Source organism: Brachyhypopomus gauderio, unplaced genomic scaffold (assembly GCF_052324685.1).
Source record: "Brachyhypopomus gauderio isolate BG-103 unplaced genomic scaffold, BGAUD_0.2 sc84, whole genome shotgun sequence".
NCBI classification, from domain to species: domain Eukaryota; kingdom Metazoa; phylum Chordata; class Actinopteri; order Gymnotiformes; family Hypopomidae; genus Brachyhypopomus; species Brachyhypopomus gauderio.
Genome location: NW_027506905.1, coordinates 1,214,658 through 1,233,534, shown reverse-complemented (window position 1 = coordinate 1,233,534; position 18,877 = coordinate 1,214,658). Strand labels below are relative to the sequence as shown.

Below are 18,877 nucleotides of genomic sequence, written 5' to 3'. Positions count from 1 at the left end.
CACAGTATAGTACACTACACCTCCTTTACCACATCACAGTATAGTACACTACACCCCCTTTACCACATCACATTATAGTACACTACACCTCCTTTACCACATCACAGTATAGTACACTACATCCCCTTTACCACATTACAGTATAGTACACTACACCTCCTTTACCACATCACAGTATAGTACACTACATCCCCTTTACCACATCACAGTATAGTACACTACACCTCCTTTACCACATCACAGTATAGTACACTACACCCCCTTTACCACATCACAGTATAGTACACTACATCCCCTTTACCACATCACATTATAGTACACTCAGTGGGGAACCGTCAGGGCCCTCTACGCCCTCTCAGAGGGCCTAAAATATTCTTAAAGCATTATATATATAATTATCCAATTTTATTTTATCTACTTACAGTTTGACATTCGACATCTAAACAATTACAAAAATATAAGCAAATAAAATATTCACCCGTGTCTATTCAATCTGTGTTGGAAGGTGAGGGGTTGAGTGGAAGCCTGTGAGCCTGTGTCTCCCCCTATCAGGACTGTGATGCCCGCTGTTCGTTTACAGAGGGCCTGGCAGTTATAATTCAGCGCAATACCAGTTTCAAATGACAGCAAAATTGACCAATCATATCTTCTCTCTTAGTGGGCGGGCTTAACTGTATGATAATTTCCGCCCGCTGTGGCGACGCTAGCTGTCGTTAGCACCATCGCTAGCTAGTTTCGATTCATCCCTTTGACGTCCTCGTGCGCGTTGTTTACATATTCCGCTTCCGAGAACCACGGAGCTGTGAACCTTATTTTGTTTGTATACTTATTTTGCTTAAGATGTTATCTAGTACAGATATTATTGTTTATTGCGTTTTTAAAGCTGTACTGTCGTCTCAGTTTTTCTTTATTTAGTTTATTAAGAAAGGAAAAAAAAAAATTTCGGGGGGGAGGGGGGGGGGGGGTAGCGGGCCCAGGTTTAAAGGTCACGGTTCGCTACTGAGTACACTACACCTCCTTTACCACATCACAGTATAGTACACTACACCTCCTTTACCACATCACAGTATAGTACACTACACCCCCTTTACCACATCACATTATAGTACACTACACCCCCTTTACCACATCACAGTATAGTACACTACACCTCCTTTACCACATCACAGTATAGTACACTACACCCCCTTTACCACATCACATTATAGTACACTATACCTCCTTTACCACATCAGAGTATAGTACACTACACCCCCTTTACCACATCACATTATAGTACACTACACCCCCTTTACCACATCACAGTATAGTACACTACACCTCCTTTACCACATCACAGTATAGTACACTACACCTCCTTTACCACATCACAGTATAGTACACTACACCTCCTTTACCACATCACATTATAGTACACTACACCTCCTTTACCACATCACAGTATAGTACACTACACCTCCTTTACCACATCACAGTATAGTACACTACACCTCCTTTACCACATCACAGTATAGTACACTACACCTCCTTTACCACATCACAGTATAGTACACTACACCTCCTTTACCACATCACAGTATAGTACACTACACCCCCTTTACCACATCTCTACCGGATTTATGTTGAAAAACATTCAGATTCTCATTGTGTGAGTGAAGGGGGTGAAGGGAATGAGAAGAGTATATATTTATACCCTTCACTCACAGAATGAGTATATATTTAGTTTCTGCCTCTGCTCTGGTCCGAGTGTAAGCCGCCAAGCCAATTAGGATGTGAGCGTATCTGTGTGGTTTTTACAAATGTATTTATGTGTGTGTGTTTATTTGTATGTGTGTGTGTGCGTGTGTGTCCGTATAGCTGGGTGAGCGTGTGTGTGTATGTACACATCCGTATATGACTGGATGAGGATTGTGTTTGTGTCTATATATGACCAGTTGAAGGTTGGGTGTGTGTGGGTACGTGATCCCTCCCTACTGAGTGGTTGTGTCTAGACATTCTTTCCTCACTAATTTAGTGCCAGCCACTGTTACTGGAACCTCCTGTTAGCAAAACAGATCCTTAATGTATGTGATGGTGGAGAGAAATGCACACACACACACACACACACACACACACACACACACACACACACACACACGTACGTTCCAGAATTGCCCATTTATCCCAGTCTCTGTCTTTATTTGTTCTGTTTGGTTCTCTTCCTCTTAGTGTTTCTGTCATAATATTAAAGGTCTCTTGTATACAGCTAACAGCAAAGGGAGAGAGGGAGGGAGAGAGGGAGGGAGGGAGAGAAGGAGGGAGATGGGAGGAGACGGGAGGAGAGAGAGGAGGAGAGTGGGTGTTAGAGAGGTGAAATGGCACTTGAGCTTTTTGTCTCTTGTTCAGCTTTGAGGGGCTTTGCTGTTCACATATCTCTCAGCTTGTTTGGAGGTGATGGGTGGGGGGGGTGTAGGGGGGGGGCGTGTGGTGGGGGTTGATTTGAGGGGAGGGGTGGTGGAGGGGCAGAGAAGATCAATTCTAGTTTTTGTGTTGTTTTTGGGGGGTTTGTGTTTGTTTTTATGGGTAGACAGACACTGAGGTGAATTCACACCATTTAAACAACACATGTTGCATGAAACACCTCCATACACCCTTCTCAGGTGTGGAGAGATTGAGATTGTGTGTGTGCGTGGGTGTGGGTGTGCGTGGGTGTGGGTGTGCGTGCGTGGGTGTGTGCGTGCGTGGGTGTGCGCGTGCGTGGGTGTGCGCGTGCGTGGGTGTGCGCGTGCGTGGGTGTGCGCGGGTGTGGGTGTGCGTGTGCCTGGGTGTGGGTGTGTGTGTGTGTGTGTGTGTGTGTGTGTGTGTGTGTGTGTGTGTGTGTGTGTGAGAGAGAGAGATTGTCCTCTGGCAGAGGCGGTGTGGTGACTCCTTCACCCAGCCCTGTTGGGGGTGATGTAGTGGTGACACACCCACCCTGCGCTCCATACTGCACCATCATGGTGCTGACGTGGGCAACCGCGTCTTCTGGGAGTGATTATCAGACCCAGTGGAGGCACAAGGCAGCGTCAGCACCTCTTTCTACACCCACCCTCTCTACACTCCTCTACAAACTCACCCTCTCTACACTCCTCTACACACTCACCCTCTCTACACTCCTCTACACTCACCCTCTCCACACTCCTCTATACACTCACCCTCTCTACACTCCTCTACACTCACCCTCTCCACACTCCTCTACACACTCACCCTCTCCACACTCCTCTACACACTCACCCTCTCCACACTCCTCTACACACTCACCCTCTCTACACTCCTCTACACACTCACCCTCTCTACACTCCTCTACACACTCACCCTCTCCACACTCCTCTACACACTCACTCTCTCCACACTCCTCTACACACTCACCCTCTCTACACTCCTCTACACACTCACCCTCTCTACACTCCTCGACACTCACCCTCTCCACACTCCTCTACACACTCACCCTCTCTACACTCCTCTACACACTCACCCTCTCCACACTCCTCTACACACTCACCCTCTCTACACTCCTCTACACTCACCCTCTCCACACTCCTCTACAAACTCACCCTCTCTACACTCCTCTACACACTCACCCTCTCTACACTCCTCTACACTCACCCTCTCCACACTCCTCTACACTCACCCTCTCCACACTCCTCTACACACTCACCCTCTCCACACTCCTCTACACTCACCCTCTCCACACTCCTCTACACACTCACCCTCTCTACACTCCTCTACACACTCACCCTCTCTACACTCCTCGACACTCACCCTCTCCACACTCCTCTACACACTCACCCTCTCCACACTCCTCTACACACTCACCCTCTCCACACTCCTCTACACACTCACCCTCTCTACACTCCTCTACACACTCACCCTCTCTACACTCCTCGACACTCACCCTCTCCACACTCCTCTACACACTCACCCTCTCTACACTCCTCTACACACTCACCCTCTCCACACTCCTCTACACACTCACCCTCTCTACACTCCTCTACACACTCACCCTCTCTACACTCCTCTACACTCACCCTCTCCACACTCCTCTACAAACTCACCCTCTCCACACTCCTCTACACACTCACCCTCTCTACACTCCTCTACACTCACCCTCTCCACACTCCTCTACACTCACCCTCTCCACACTCCTCTACACACTCACCCTCTCCACACTCCTCTACACTCACCCTCTCCACACTCCTCTACACACTCACCCTCTCTACACTCCTCTACACACTCACCCTCTCTACACTCCTCGACACTCACCCTCTCCACACTCCTCTACACACTCACCCTCTCCACACTCCTCTACACACTCACCCTCTCCACACTCCTCTACACACTCACCCTCTCTACACTCCTCTACACACTCACCCTCTCTACACTCCTCGACACTCACCCTCTCCACACTCCTCTACACACTCACCCTCTCTACACTCCTCTACACACTCACCCTCTCCACACTCCTCTACACACTCACCCTCTCTACACTCCTCTACACACTCACCCTCTCTACACTCCTCTACACTCACCCTCTCCACACTCCTCTACAAACTCACCCTCTCCACACTCCTCTACACACTCACCCTCTCCACACTCCTCTACACTCACCCTCTCCACACTCCTCTACAAACTCACCCTCTCTACACTCCTCTATACACTCACCCTCTCCACACTCCTCTACACTCACCCTCTCTACACTCCTCTACACACTCACCCTCTCTACACTCCTCTACACTCACCCTCTCTACACTCCTCTACACTCACCCTCTCTACACCCCTCTACACACACCCTCTCTACACTCCTCTACACACTCACCCTCTCTACACTCCTCTACAAACTCACCCTCTCTACACTCCTCTACACACACCCTCTCTACACTCCTCTACACACACCCTCTCTACACTCCTCTACACACTCACCCTCTCTACACTCCTCTACAAACTCACCCTCTCTACACTCCTCTACACACTCACCCTCTCTACACTCCTCTACACTCACCCTCTCTACACTCCTCTACACTCACCCTCTCCACACTCCTCTACACACTCACCCTCTCCACACTCCTCTACACTCACCCTCTCTACACTCCTCTACACACTCACCCTCTCTACACTCCTCTACAAACTCACCCTCTCTACACTCCTCTACACACTCACCCTCTCTACACTCCTCTACACACTCACCCTCTCTACACTCCTCTACACTCACCCTCTCTACACTCCTCTACACACTCACCCTCTCTACACTCCTCTACAAACTCACCCTCTCTACACTCCTCTACACACTCACCCTCTCTACACTCCTCTACACACTCACCCTCTCTACACTCCTCTACACTCACCCTCTCTACACTCCTCTACACTCACCCTCTCCACACTCCTCTACACACTCACCCTCTCTACACTCCTCTACACTCACCCTCTCTACACCCCTCTACACACACCCTCTCTACACTCCTCTACACACTCACCCTCTCCACACTCCTCTACACACTCACCCTCTCCACACTCCTCTACACTCACCCTCTCCACACTCCTCTACACACTCACCCTCTCCACACTCCTCTACACTCACCCTCTCCACACTCCTCTACACTCACCCTCTCTACACTCCTCTACACACTCACCCTCTCTACACTCCTCTACACACTCACCCTCTCCACACTCCTCTACACACTCACCCTCTCCACACTCCTCTACACTCACCCTCTCTACACTCCTCTACACACTCACCCTCTCCACACTCCTCTACACTCACCCTCTCCACACTCCTCTACACACTCACCCTCTCCACACTCCTCTACACACTCACCCTCTCCACACTCCTCTACACACTCACCCTCTCCACACTCCTCTACACACTCACCCTCTACACACTCACCCTCTCTACACTCCTCTACACACTCACCCTCTCCACACTCCTCTACACACTCACCCTCTCCACACTCCTCTACACACTCACCCTCTCCACACTCCTCTACACACTCACCCTCTCTACACTCCTCTACACACTCACCCTCTCTACACTCCTCGACACTCACCCTCTCCACACTCCTCTACACACTCACCCTCTCTACACTCCTCGACACTCACCCTCTCCACACTCCTCTACACACTCACCCTCTCCACACTCCTCTACACACTCACCCTCTCTACACTCTTCTACACACTCACCCTCTCTACACTCCTCTACACTCACCCTCTCCACACTCCTCTACACACTCACCCTCTCCACACTCCTCTACACACTCACCCTCTCTACACTCCTCTACACACTCACCCTCTCTACACTCCTCTACACACTCACCCTCTCTACACTCTTCTACACACTCACCCTCTCTACACTCCTCTACACACTCACCCTCTCCACACTCCTCTACACTCACCCTCTCCACACTCCTCTACACACACCGGACGCATGGCTTACATTTCTGTCCAGACCAAACCCTGCATCACGGTTGCGCTTGTGTGCGGTGTGGCTGTCAGTAATTGGCACTAGTTTAGTGTCAGATTCTTGAAGTGTAAGTGTGGGCTTCCCCAGGGAAGCAGGCCTGTAGTGTTTAGGGGCTGGATCGCCAAACTTGGTCAGAGCTTTCAGAACTTTGCTGCAGTGACCTGAACCAGCTGTGAGACTGAGATGACCATCGTGGAGCCATTGTAGTGATGATTAACAAACACAGACTTCCCCCTTCCCCACTCCCTCCATCTCCCTCCTTCCCTCTCTCCTCTCTCCCTCTCTCTTCCTCTCTCTCTCTCTCTCTCTTTCCCCTCTCTCTCTCTTTAACTCCCCTCTCAACTCCCCCTCTGTTTCACTATATCTCATGCTCTCTCTCTCCCTGTCTGTCTGCAGGTTGCTATGGCGTCAAGCCAGACATGCTGCAGGACGGCTGGATGTGTTCTCGCTGTACTGCAGTGGCCTGGACAGCGGTGGGTGACACACACACACACACACACACACACACACTCACTTACACACATACACACACATGCAACGCCACACCATCACAGCGTTGACCCACCTGTACTCTTCGTTAAGGACACAGAATTCACACCGTATACCGAGACGTGTATGTGTTTGGAAGGTGTAGCCCAGCTCCGGTTGAGTGGCACCGCCCCACGTGCGCACCTGGTGCTGTGTTTGCAGTCTCCTGCAGCAGCACACGGACTCCCGCGTGTGCCCTGTGGGGTCACGTCTCCGCACAGTTCAGTGCCGGCACCCCCCAGTCTGCACGTGGCTCACGTGACTGTTCACTGGACGATGAACTAGACCGGGGCATTGGACTAGAGAGCTGGTGAACAGTGCTGTGCAGTGCATAATTGTGTGTGTGTGTGTGTGTGTGTGTGTGTGTGTGTGTGTGTGTGTGTGTGTGTGTGTGTGTGTGTGTGTGTGTGCTGCGTTTTACAGGCCTGCTGTTTGTGTAACCTAAGAGGAGGCGCTTTGAAGATGACCACAGACGACAGGTGCTGTACTTGTCTCTTTTCAGCCATATTGAATCCACCTGACGTGTACTAAAGCTACCGTGTGTTTCACATACTGGTGTGTGTACGGGAATCTGCCAGTACTGTGTGTTAAAACTGCCATGTGCATTATATCTACTTTAGTCTTTGAGTAAATGTAATGCTGTCCTACCTGCACTGTGGAGGTTGTTGTGTGTTTTAAAGCTAGCGTTTGCAGCATGTGTGTTAGCCATTGGGCTGGGTTGCTGCAGGTGTACTATGTTGTTAAAGGTGGTGTTTTTGTGCAGGTGTACTATGTTGTTAAAGGTGGTGTGTTTGTGCAGGTGTACTATGTTGTTAAAGGTGGTGTGTTTGTGCAGGTGTACTATGTTGTTAAAGGTGGTGTATTTGTGCAGGTGTATGTTGTTCAAGGTGGTGTATTTGTGCAGGTGTACTATGTTGTTAAAGGTGGTGTATTTGTGCAGGTGTATGTTGTTCAAGGTGGTGTATTTGTGCAGGTGTACTATGTTGTTAAAGGTGGTGTATTTGTGCAGGTGTATGTTGTTCAAGGTGGTGTATTTGTGCAGGTGTACTATGTTGTTAAAGGTGGTGTATTTGTGCAGGTGTACTATGTTGTTAAAGGTGGTGTATTTGTGCAGGTGTACTATGTTGTTAAAGGTGGTGTTTTTGTGCAGGTGTACTATGTTGTTAAAGGTGGTGTTTTTGTGCAGGTGTACTATGTTGTTAAAGGTGGTGTTTTTGTGCAGGTGTACTATGTTGTTAAAGGTGGTGTGTTTGTGCAGGTGTACTATGTTGTTAAAGGTGGTGTGTTTGTGCAGGTGTACTATGTTGTTAAAGGTGGTGTGTTTGTGCAGGTGTACTATGTTGTTAAAGGTGGTGTTTTTGTGCAGGTGTACTATGTTGTTAAAGGTGGTGAGTTTGTGCAGGTGTACTATGTTGTTAAAGGTGGTGTGTTTGTGCAGGTGTATGTTGTTCAAGGTGGTGTATTTGTGCAGGTGTACTATGTTGTTAAAGGTGGTGTATTTGTGCAGGTGTATGTTGTTCAAGGTGGTGTATTTGTGCAGGTGTACTATGTTGTTAAAGGTGGTGTTTTTGTGCAGGTGTACTATGTTGTTAAAGGTGGTGTTTTTGTGCAGGTGTACTATGTTGTTAAAGGTGGTGTTTTTGTGCAGGTGTACTATGTTGTTAAAGGTGGTGTGTTTGTGCAGGTGTACTATGTTGTTAAAGGTGGTGTGTTTGTGCAGGTGTACTATGTTGTTAAAGGTGGTGTGTTTGTGCAGGTGTACTATGTTGTTAAAGGTGGTGTTTTTGTGCAGGTGTACTATGTTGTTAAAGGTGGTGAGTTTGTGCAGGTGTACTATGTTGTTAAAGGTGGTGTGTTTGTGCAGGTGTACTATGTTGTTAAAGGTGGTGTGTTTGTGCAGGTGTACTATGTTGTTAAAGGTGGTGTGTTTGTGCAGGTGTACTATGTTTTTAAAGGTGGTGTGTGTGCAGGTGTACTATGTTGTTAAAGGTGGTGTGTTTGTGCAGGTGGGTTCACGTGGTCTGTGCCATTGCTGTCGCTGAGGCACGCTTTGTTAACGCCGTGGAAAGAGAGCGTGTCGACGTGACTGCTGTCCCAGAGACCAGGAAGAGTCTGGTAAGTGTGTGTGTGTGTGTGTGTGTGTGTATGTTAATTTCTGTGTCATTTTCTGTGTATTACTAGAAGGCTTTTAGAAGTAATGTCTTTAAATTTCAAAACATTTTGAAAGGAATATGAGAAGAACTGAATCAGTGGTTGAGTGTTGGTGAATCTGGTTGAGTGCTGTTGAGTCTGGCTGAGTGCGGTTGAGTCTGGCTGAGTGCGGTTGAGTCTGGCTGAGTGCGGTTGAGTCTGGCTGAGTGCGGTTGAGTCTGGCTGAGTGCGGTTGTGTCTGGCTGAGTGCGGTTGAGTCTGGCTGAGTGCGGTTGTGTCTGGCTGAGTGCGGTTGAGTCTGGCTGAGTGCGGTTGAGTCTGGCTGCTCTCAGCAGGACTCCAGTAGATGTGTGGATGGATAAGTGATGAGAGTTTGGATGGATGAATACATTTCAGTGTTGACAGATGGATGGATAGTGGGAGAGATATTCTGAGGCACCTGTGTGTGTGTGTGTGTGTGTGTGTGTGTGTGTGTGTGTGTGTGTGTGTGTGTGTGTGTGTGTGTGTGTGTGTGTGTGTGTGTGAGAGAGAGAGAGAGAGAGAGAGAGAGAGAGAGAGAGAGAGAGAGAGAGAGAGAGAGAGAGAGAGAGAGAGAGGGAGAGCGAGAGGGAGAGCGAGAGAGAGACGAAACGGGTACATTTTTAATGGTGTGTAATGGCTGGGTAATCAGGTGATGATGCTAACTGAGAGACGTGGACTGCACTGGCTCTAGAGATGAGAGCTGATGTCCTCATAACCACAACACCCCTGAACAGACACACACAAAACACACACACGCACACACACACGCACACACACACGCACACACACACAACACACTCACACAACACACACACACACACACACACACACACACACACACAACACACTCACACACAAACACACAACACACTCACACACACACACACACACACACAACACACTCACACACACACACATGCACACAAAACACACACGCACACAAAACACACTCACACACACACGCACACAAAACACACTCACAAACACACGCACACACACGTGCATCCATACATCTAAATACACACATCGCTCACTCAACACACATTCATTCACATGACCATAAACAGCTAATGCTCACACACAATTACATATACACATTCACAAACATCCACGTGTGCGTGCACACACACACACACACACGCTTACATACACACTCGAGGGTTGGGCATGTTTACACAAACGGGGCAGTAATGTGTCGTTTGAGGAGTCTTGTGCTGGTCGTTCATTCATTTCTCGTCTCCAGAGCCTTTCAGACAGGGAAACAATATGGGAAGAGACACTTCCAGCATTCCTCTAAATCACTCAAAATAATTTAAGCCATTTATAGACTCCACTTTGTTCTTCTGCCTTGCACACACACCCTTCACTTAGGCCGTAATCAGATTAGGACACACACACCCTTCACTTAGGCCGTAATCAGATTAGGACACACACACCCTTCACTTAGGCCGTAATCAGATTAGGACACACACACCCTTCACTTAGGCCGTAATCAGATTAGGACACACACACCCTTCACTTAGGCCGTAATCAGATTAGGACACACACACCCTTCACTTAGGCCGTAATCAGATTAGGACACACACACCCTTCACTTAGGCCGTAATCAGATTAGGACACACACACCCTTCACTTAGGCCGTAATCAGATTAGGACACACACACCCTTCACTTAGGCCGTAATCAGATTAGGACACACACACCCTTCACTTAGGCCGTAATCAGATTAGGACACACACACCCTTCACTTAGGCCGTAATCAGATTAGGACACACACACCCTTCACTTAGGCCGTAATCAGATTAGGACACACACACCCTTCACTTAGGCCGTAATCAGATTAGGACACACACACCCTTCACTTAGGCCGTAATCAGATTAGGACACACACACCCTTCACTTAGGCCGTAATCAGATTAGGACAAACACACCCTTCACTTAGGCCGTAATCAGATTAGGACACACACACCCTTCACTTAGGCCGTAATCAGATTAGGACACACACACCCTTCACTTAGGCCGTAATCAGATTAGGACACACACACCCTTCACTTAGGCCGTAATCAGATTAGGACACACACACCCTTCACTTAGGCCGTAATCAGATTAGGACACACACACCCTTCACTTAGGCCGTAATCAGATTAGGACACACACACCCTTCACTTAGGCCGTAATCAGATTAGGACACACACACCCTTCACTTAGGCCGTAATCAGATTAGGACACACACACCCTTCACTTAGGCCGTAATCAGATTAGGACACACACACCCTTCACTTAGGCCGTAATCAGATTAGGACACACACACCCTTCACTTAGGCCGTAATCAGATTAGGACACACACACCCTTCACTTAGGCCGTAATCAGATTAGGACACACACACCCTTCACTTAGGCCGTAATCAGATTAGGACACACACACCCTTCACTTAGGCCGTAATCAGATTAGGACACACACACCCTTCACTTAGGCCGTAATCAGATTAGGACACACACACCTGGTTTCCTCACCCCACTGGAGATTAATGGTCTATGTAAATGAGTGGGTGACTCGTTTGGCAGTGTAATAACAGTACTGCTGAGCAATACGTCCTTTATTAATAATCATTGCGCCATTGGCCTCCGCGCTGCTGATGTCACAGTAGGCAGGCACATGTAAATCAGCCCGCTACCGAATCAGACATATTGTTTATTGTGTGCTGCGAACATCCTGACCAATAAGAGATGTTTCAGACTTGAAAAGCGTCTGTGCTTGTTTTAATGGGTCACTGAATTCACGTGACGGAGTGAACGTAGGCTCTATTCACGTGAGTGAGCGTAGGCTCTATTCACGTGAGTGAACGTAGGCTCTATTCACGTGAGTGAGCGTAGGCTCTATTCACGTGAGTGAGCGTAGGCTCTGTTCACGTGAGTGAGCGTAGGCTCTGTTCACGTGAGTGAACGTAGGCTCTGTTCACGTGAGTGAACGTAGGCTCTGTTCACCCGACTGAGTGAACATATGCTCTATTCACGTGAGTCAACGTAGGCTCTGTTCACGTGAGTGAGCATAGGCTCTGTTCACATGAGTGAACGTAGGCTCTATTCACGAGACTGAGTAAACGTAGGCTCTGTTCACTTGAGTGAGCGTAGGCTCTGTTCACGTGAGTGAGCGTAGGCTCTGTTCACGTGAGTGAGCGTAGGCTCTGTTCACGCGAGTGAACGTAGGCTCTATTCACGTGAGTGAGCGTAGGCTCTGTTCACGTGAGTGAGCGTAGGCTCTGTTCACGTGAGTGAGCGTAGGCTCTGTTCACGCGAGTGAGCGTAGGCTCTGTTCACGCGAGTGAGCGTAGGCTCTGTTCACGCGAGTGAGCGTAGGCTCTGTTCACGCGAGTGAGCGTAGGCTCTGTTCACGCGAGTGAGCGTAGGCTCTGTTCACCCGACTGAGTGAACATATGCTCTATTCACGTGAGTGAGCGTAGGCTCTATTCACGTGAGTGAGTGTAGGCTCTGTTCACGCGAGTGAGCGTAGGCTCTGTTCACGCGAGTGAGCGTAGGCTCTGTTCACGCGAGTGAGCGTAGGCTCTGTTCACGCGAGTGAGCGTAGGCTCTGTTCACGCGAGTGAGCATAGGCTCTGTTCATGCGAGTGAACGTAGGCTCTATTCACGTGAGTCAACGTAGGCTCTATTCTTCACACAGCATCTTCAGTGCAAACTCGTCCGGTTTTCGGCGGCTGGTGGCTCGCTGTGCGACTCGCTGTCCTTGCTACAGCCTTCATGCGCACTCCATCTTCACATTAACAGCTTACAGGTTCCTCAATTTTTCTGCTGTGGCGTCCGTCAGATGTCTTGTGTGCGTATACTTTGAATACATGCCCTCTTTTTTTAAATTGAAGTCCGTATGAGCGCTGGATCAGAGGTCAGAGGTTCTTCATTTGATAGAAGGAAACTAACTATGAATGGACTTAGAGCCAGAGGTCTGTCGGTAAGGCTGGCAGACCACAGCTAATGTTGTCTCGGGGCATTAGCTATTCGTGCAAGATTCTGTGTTGCTTGTGGATACATATGCGAGATATTCCACACTGTAATCATTTAAGCTTCCCCTAATTCCCCCCAGACCCGATAGCAAGGCTCATTTGTTAAAACCTTTCATTAGGCCTAAAATGGAGAGAGCTCCCAGATGCATATGTAAAGAATGGCGGGTAGGCGGTGACGTCTGAATCCAATCTTGCTGCTTGTCTGGTGTCCTGTCTCACGTTCCCACGCAGTGAAGTACCCTCCTCCTGCAGTGTGGCCCGCAGCAGTCGAAATGAAGTATTGACAATTTCATAAAGACGTTTTATTATCTATCGGTAAACCCAGGCCAGGCCGAGAGATGGGCGGGGTTATTGGAGGAGGGGGGGGGAGGGGGGTGGTTTGAGTGATTTGGAATTAAAAGGAAGGACATATTGGGAACATAGTGCTGTGTTAAAGTGGGCGTGGTCGTGGACTCTCTGAATGACTCAGTTGCCGTGATACCACAAACTGGCTCGCCTCCAGCATGATGAACTGATTGGATGGACTAAATATTACGGCCTCCTATTTCTGTTTGTTTTTCTTTTAAACTTTTTACTTTGCTTTATTGCCCAAAGTTTTACAGCTTTGAGCTTAATAAATAAATAAACTCTTAACTTAAGGAATGAATGTTAATTAGGCCACAAAAGTAGAAGACAAAGGAAAAACGATTTCAAAAATATGGATTGCCATTTTTATGGATGGGAGGTAGCAACATTTTTTAAGTGGTTCTCCTTTGTAAAATTGCCTTGATTGCCTTTTGTGTCTTTTACAGAAGTGCATCTTTTGCCATAAGACCACAAAGCACATCTGTGGAGCGTGCATCCAGTGCTCATACGAAAACTGCTCCACCTCCTTCCACGTCACCTGTGCCCACCTGGCCGGGGTGGTCATGAAGCCTGCTGATTGGCCATATGTAGTGTCTGTCACCTGCCACAAACACAAACAGACCAATCAGAAGGTATGTAGGTAGCATGACATGTAAAACAAAAAAAAACCCCTTTGATGTGCCTCGGTGTTGATACCAGAATCTTGCTAAGAGTCTTATCATGAAGGAAACTCTTTTGTGGTGAAGGTATCATGATGTTCAAGCCATCAAAAGCCATATTTTCAAAAAATATAGAGGATAAATGTCCAGAAAAAGAAGTGACGAACCAAATGAACCAGTGTGAACAGGTTCTACACTGTAGAGACTCACTAGCAATCTCAGATGCTATTAACAACCACAGAAATAGAACATATTTTTAGATTCTGTTTTTGTGTTCACACAAACAGGAACAGATCGAAGTTATCAGTGTTCGTAGGTGTTTGTGAGGTCTGAAAAGGCTTATGGAAGGAAAGTTGTGGAATGCTCAGGAACATTTAGGAATAACGTGGGCTGGTGGGAGATCTCGGAGAGTTTGGGGGTGTTGGGTCACATTTGAGGAGGGTTGGGAAAAGATGAAGAAGCCTCAGACGGTGCTTGAGAATTCTGGTGGACTGATGGCGAATGTTGAGGGACTGTGGGGTGTTGGTGTGACGCCTGGCGCCCCCTACAGGTGAAGGCAGGACCTCGCGACTTGTCCCTGGGCCAGCAGGCCATCGGCAGGAGCAGCGACGGCTGGTTCTACCGCTGCACCATTGTTGGCGTAGCAACCCAGAGCTTCTACGAGGTCAACTTTGACGATGGCTCCTACTGTGACAACATCTACCCTGAAAATGTGCTGGTAGGTGCATGAGGAACATCTGGTGGCCATAAGAGTTCTCGTTCTCATCATGAGGACACGCAGACTCTGTTGGAGAAACATCTGCTGGCGTTGTGTTTGTTTTCTTTAGGTGTGTTTACATCTTCATTCACATTGCCATAGAGGCAAAGATTTAATTGCTATAAACCCAAAAATGGCTTTGTGGTCATTTTCTTTCTGTGGATAAAATGAGTATGAAAGTGTTTTACCTGGATCATAATGTTATGGGGTTTAACGCATGTAAAATGTGTTCCCTTGTAAGATGTCTCTCTCTCTCTCTTTGTCTCTCTTTCTTTCTCTCTCTCTCTCTCATCCTCTCTCTTGTCCTCACTCTCTCAGAGTCATGACTGCTTGCGTAACGGGACTCCTGAGCTGGGGGAGTTGGTGGTAGTAAACACGATAGATGGACGTGTTCTCAACGCCTCCTTCATCAAGGAACACATCCACAGATTTTACCAGGTAATTCTGCTCTCTCTTATTGCCCCAGCCTCTCTTATTGCCCCAGCCTCTCCTATTGCCCCAGCCTCTTCTATTGCCCCAGCCTCTCCTATTGCCCCAGCCTCTCTTATTGCCCCAGCCTCTCCTATTGCCCCAGCCTCTCCTATTGCCCCAACCTCTCTTATTGCCCCAGCCTCTCTTATTGCCCCAGCCTCTCTTATTGCCCCAGCCTCTCCTATTGCCCCAACCTCTCTTATTGCCCCAGCCTCTCTTATTGCCCCAGCCTCTCTTATTGCCTCTCCTATTGCCCCAGCAGATCTTACTCTCTCTCCTCCATCTCACTCTCTCCCTCCTCTCTCTCTCTCTTTCTCTCTGTCTTGCTTTCTCCCCTTGCTTTTCTTTTTCTCTATCGTTTTTTTCTCTTCCCCTTTTATTTGATTATTTCAATGTTTCGCGGAGACTCTTGGGATCTGTGCTGTGTGCCTCTTGAGGGCAGAAGCAGCATCTTGTAGAACCGTTCTCCTGTGTGTGTGTGTGTGTGTGTGTGTGTGTGTGTGTGTGTGTGTGTGTGTAAGAACAAAGTGCAACAAACAGAAGAATTACAGAGACAGACAGACAGACACAGAGAGAGAGAGAGACTGGAAGAGCAGATTTATAGAGGTGGTGTGTGTATTAAAGGCTATAGATGCATATTGCCCTCTCTTCAAAGAAGCAAGACCCAGCTATGATAGCTTTCATTAATTTGAACTGCAAAATAAATTCAAATCACACACACACATACACACATACATCTGTACTGCTATTGATCATGAGGGAAATATTCACCTGTGTAAAATGCGTGTGTGTGTGTAAAAATGTGTGTGTGTTTGCGTGCGTGCGTGCGTGTGCATGGTTGCACCTGTGTGTGTGTGGTTGTACCTGTGTGTGTGTGTGTGTGTGTGTGTGTGTCTGCATGCGTGCACATGTGTGTGTGTGAGAGAGAGATGTGAGATATTTGACAGTGACCTTGACTCCCTGCTGTCTCCTTCCTTATCCTCCGCTTCCCATCCTAACAGAGGACCTGCCTCTCATCTGACTGTGACCTTTGACCTCACACACGCACACCAGCACCACCTCCTCTCTGTCTGTCGTATCCTCTGTTCTTTAGTCAACATTTCACACTTATCCCTTCTGTTTCCCTGTACACCATATCTTCTGCTTCATCATTTTAAACACACACACACACACACACACACACACACACACACACACACGTTTGCTCGGCTTCTCCTCTTCGTTGTATTTCCCCGTGTTAATAATCAGCTCTCTCAACCCCTCGCTTCCTTTAGCACTTAGAGCATCAGCTAGGATTATCAGTTCTGATGAGGCAGAAACACACTACTGGTCTCCCTGGAAACAGGGGAAAACCCTCCCAACCTCTCAGTACCCGCTCCAGTCGAGAGTAGGAGCCAAAACACAGACGGGCTGGAGGCCCGGTGGACCAGGCTGCTGGAATGTAGTATATCACACTGGTGAAGCTAAACTAGTGAGGAGGACCTGTCCCTTGGATTCAGTCCATTCCGACATGATCAATCTCTCTCTCTCTCTCTCTCTCTCTCTCTCTCTCTCTCTCTCTCTCTCTCTCTCTCTCTCTCTCTCTCTCTCTCTCTCTCTCTCTCTCTCTCTCTCTCTCTCTCTCTCTCTCTCTCTCTCTCTCTCACTGTCTGTCTGTCTGTCTGTCTTCATCTTCCTCTGCATCTGCCTCTCAGGTGGAGTTCCAGGATGAATCTCAGTTGCTGCTAAAGCACAGTGAGATCCACTCTCTGCAACAGGAGTTGCCGAAGAGAGTCATGTCTCGTCTGGTAAGGCTACGCACCACCGCTGCCTACATCTCCCTCGACTTTTAAAATCTTCCATCACACTCCGCGACGCGGTGTGTGTTCTGGTTGTGCACGTGTGTCTGTGCGCGTGTGTATCGGTTTCTGTGAACTGTTATTGAAGTCTCACCCTTCATTTCTGTGCCATATTATTTTGGCAGATAATATTGTGTTAAGCTAGCCACAAAAATGAGCCTGTTGTACATAACGGAGTTAAGACATATTTTAATATTTGTGAGGATCAAAATGGATGTCCATGCAAAAGCCTTGCAGTGGTATCTAGCAGTTGTGGGTTAATAACAAGTGGATGTGCATGATCTGTCTAGCTCCACACGTGTGTGTGTGTGTGTGTGTGTGTGTGTGTGTGTGTGTGTGTGTGTGTGTGTGTGTGTGTGTGTGTGTGTGTGTGTGTGTGTGTGTGTGTGTGTGTGTGTGTGAGAGAGTGAGAGTTCAGGTGTTTCATCGTCCTCTTTCTCACCTTGCTACAGGGAACTGTGAGCCTGCAGGACACCCAGGGACAGGGCAGCGAGGAGCCCCAAGCAGCCAAACGTCCACGCCTGCCATCGCCGCCCCCCCACACCTGCACCACAGGCCCTGGACACCCTTGTCCTGACCCCCGCCTGCCCTCTCGCTCCCTACCCAGGCCTCACTGCTCCCCCTGGATCCTGTCCCTCTCCTTCCGCCTCCGTCCAGCCGGCTCTCGTGGCTGACCCGCCCGCCTCGGCCGGCCCCCACTCTGAGGGAAGCTACACCCACAGCTCCAGCTACATCGCCTACATGGAGTCTCTCCTCAATTCGGACTTCCCCCCTGAACAAGCAGGACGGGGGCCAGAGCCGATGTATTAGTGCAGCCTCCCTAGCTCCCAAGCCCAGCGCTAGCTCAGTACTAGCCCAGCACTAGTTTAGTGCTAGACCAGCACAAGCTCAGTGCTAGCCCAGCGCTAACCCAGCATTAGCCCAGTGCTAGCTCCACTGCGCTTACAAAGACTCTACGGAAAACCCATTAGTGCATGTTGGTCTCTGTCTATGGCTCCCTTACTCTTATAATCTTTTCCTAGCCTTTGCATATACACGGACAGGCACAGGAAGAGTGTGGATGTGTGTTTGTCTTTGGGGGTTTCTACCTGTTTCTGCCCCTCATGCATTAAAGCATCCTTCTCTCTGGTTAGTCATTCACTCCTCATCGCAGGAAATCTGACTTTTTTTGGGTGTGGGGGATGATCATTTTATTACATGTGCAGCATACTTTATACTGAATTATATCAACCCAGTGCAAAGTATTTTTCTAACTCAAGCCAAAACTCACTCAACTAAAGACTCAATGCAAACGGACTGTCTGTTTCTGTACAGTTTTGAAAGTTTTGTTTTTCTTTCTGTGTCCGAAGTCGGGTCAAAAAGTGGGGGCATAGCAGGGATGTAGGGTGGGGGAGTTAACACAAGTATTTAAACATCTTTATTATTTGTATAAAGCAAAAGACAACTATTACAATGAGAGTTTTGGTGTAGAGATGATCTGTTTAAAATAGTTATAAATGTCTTCAGAAACCCTTGTGACGCATATACGCATTACGTTACAATGTATTTTCAGTGCCAGGTATCTGGAATTGTTTTTGTAGCAGACTTCGTAAAAATGTAGACTTGATATGGAATAACTGT

The 18,877-nt window shown here is 48.3% G+C and overlaps 1 pseudogene across 1 annotated transcript; it reads left to right on the top strand.

Moving 5' to 3' along the window:
• The first annotated feature begins 6,438 nt into the window (after positions 1 to 6,438).
• LOC143493322 (lysine-specific demethylase 4B-like) lies at positions 6,439 to 18,605 on the top strand (annotated as a pseudogene). Its single transcript, XR_013125396.1, has 8 exons — positions 6,439 to 6,945; positions 7,424 to 7,479; positions 9,007 to 9,115; positions 13,979 to 14,164; positions 14,742 to 14,909; positions 15,267 to 15,386; positions 17,114 to 17,206; positions 17,710 to 18,605. The product of XR_013125396.1 is annotated as a lysine-specific demethylase 4B-like (transcript).
• Positions 18,606 to 18,877: the final 272 nt, after the last annotated feature.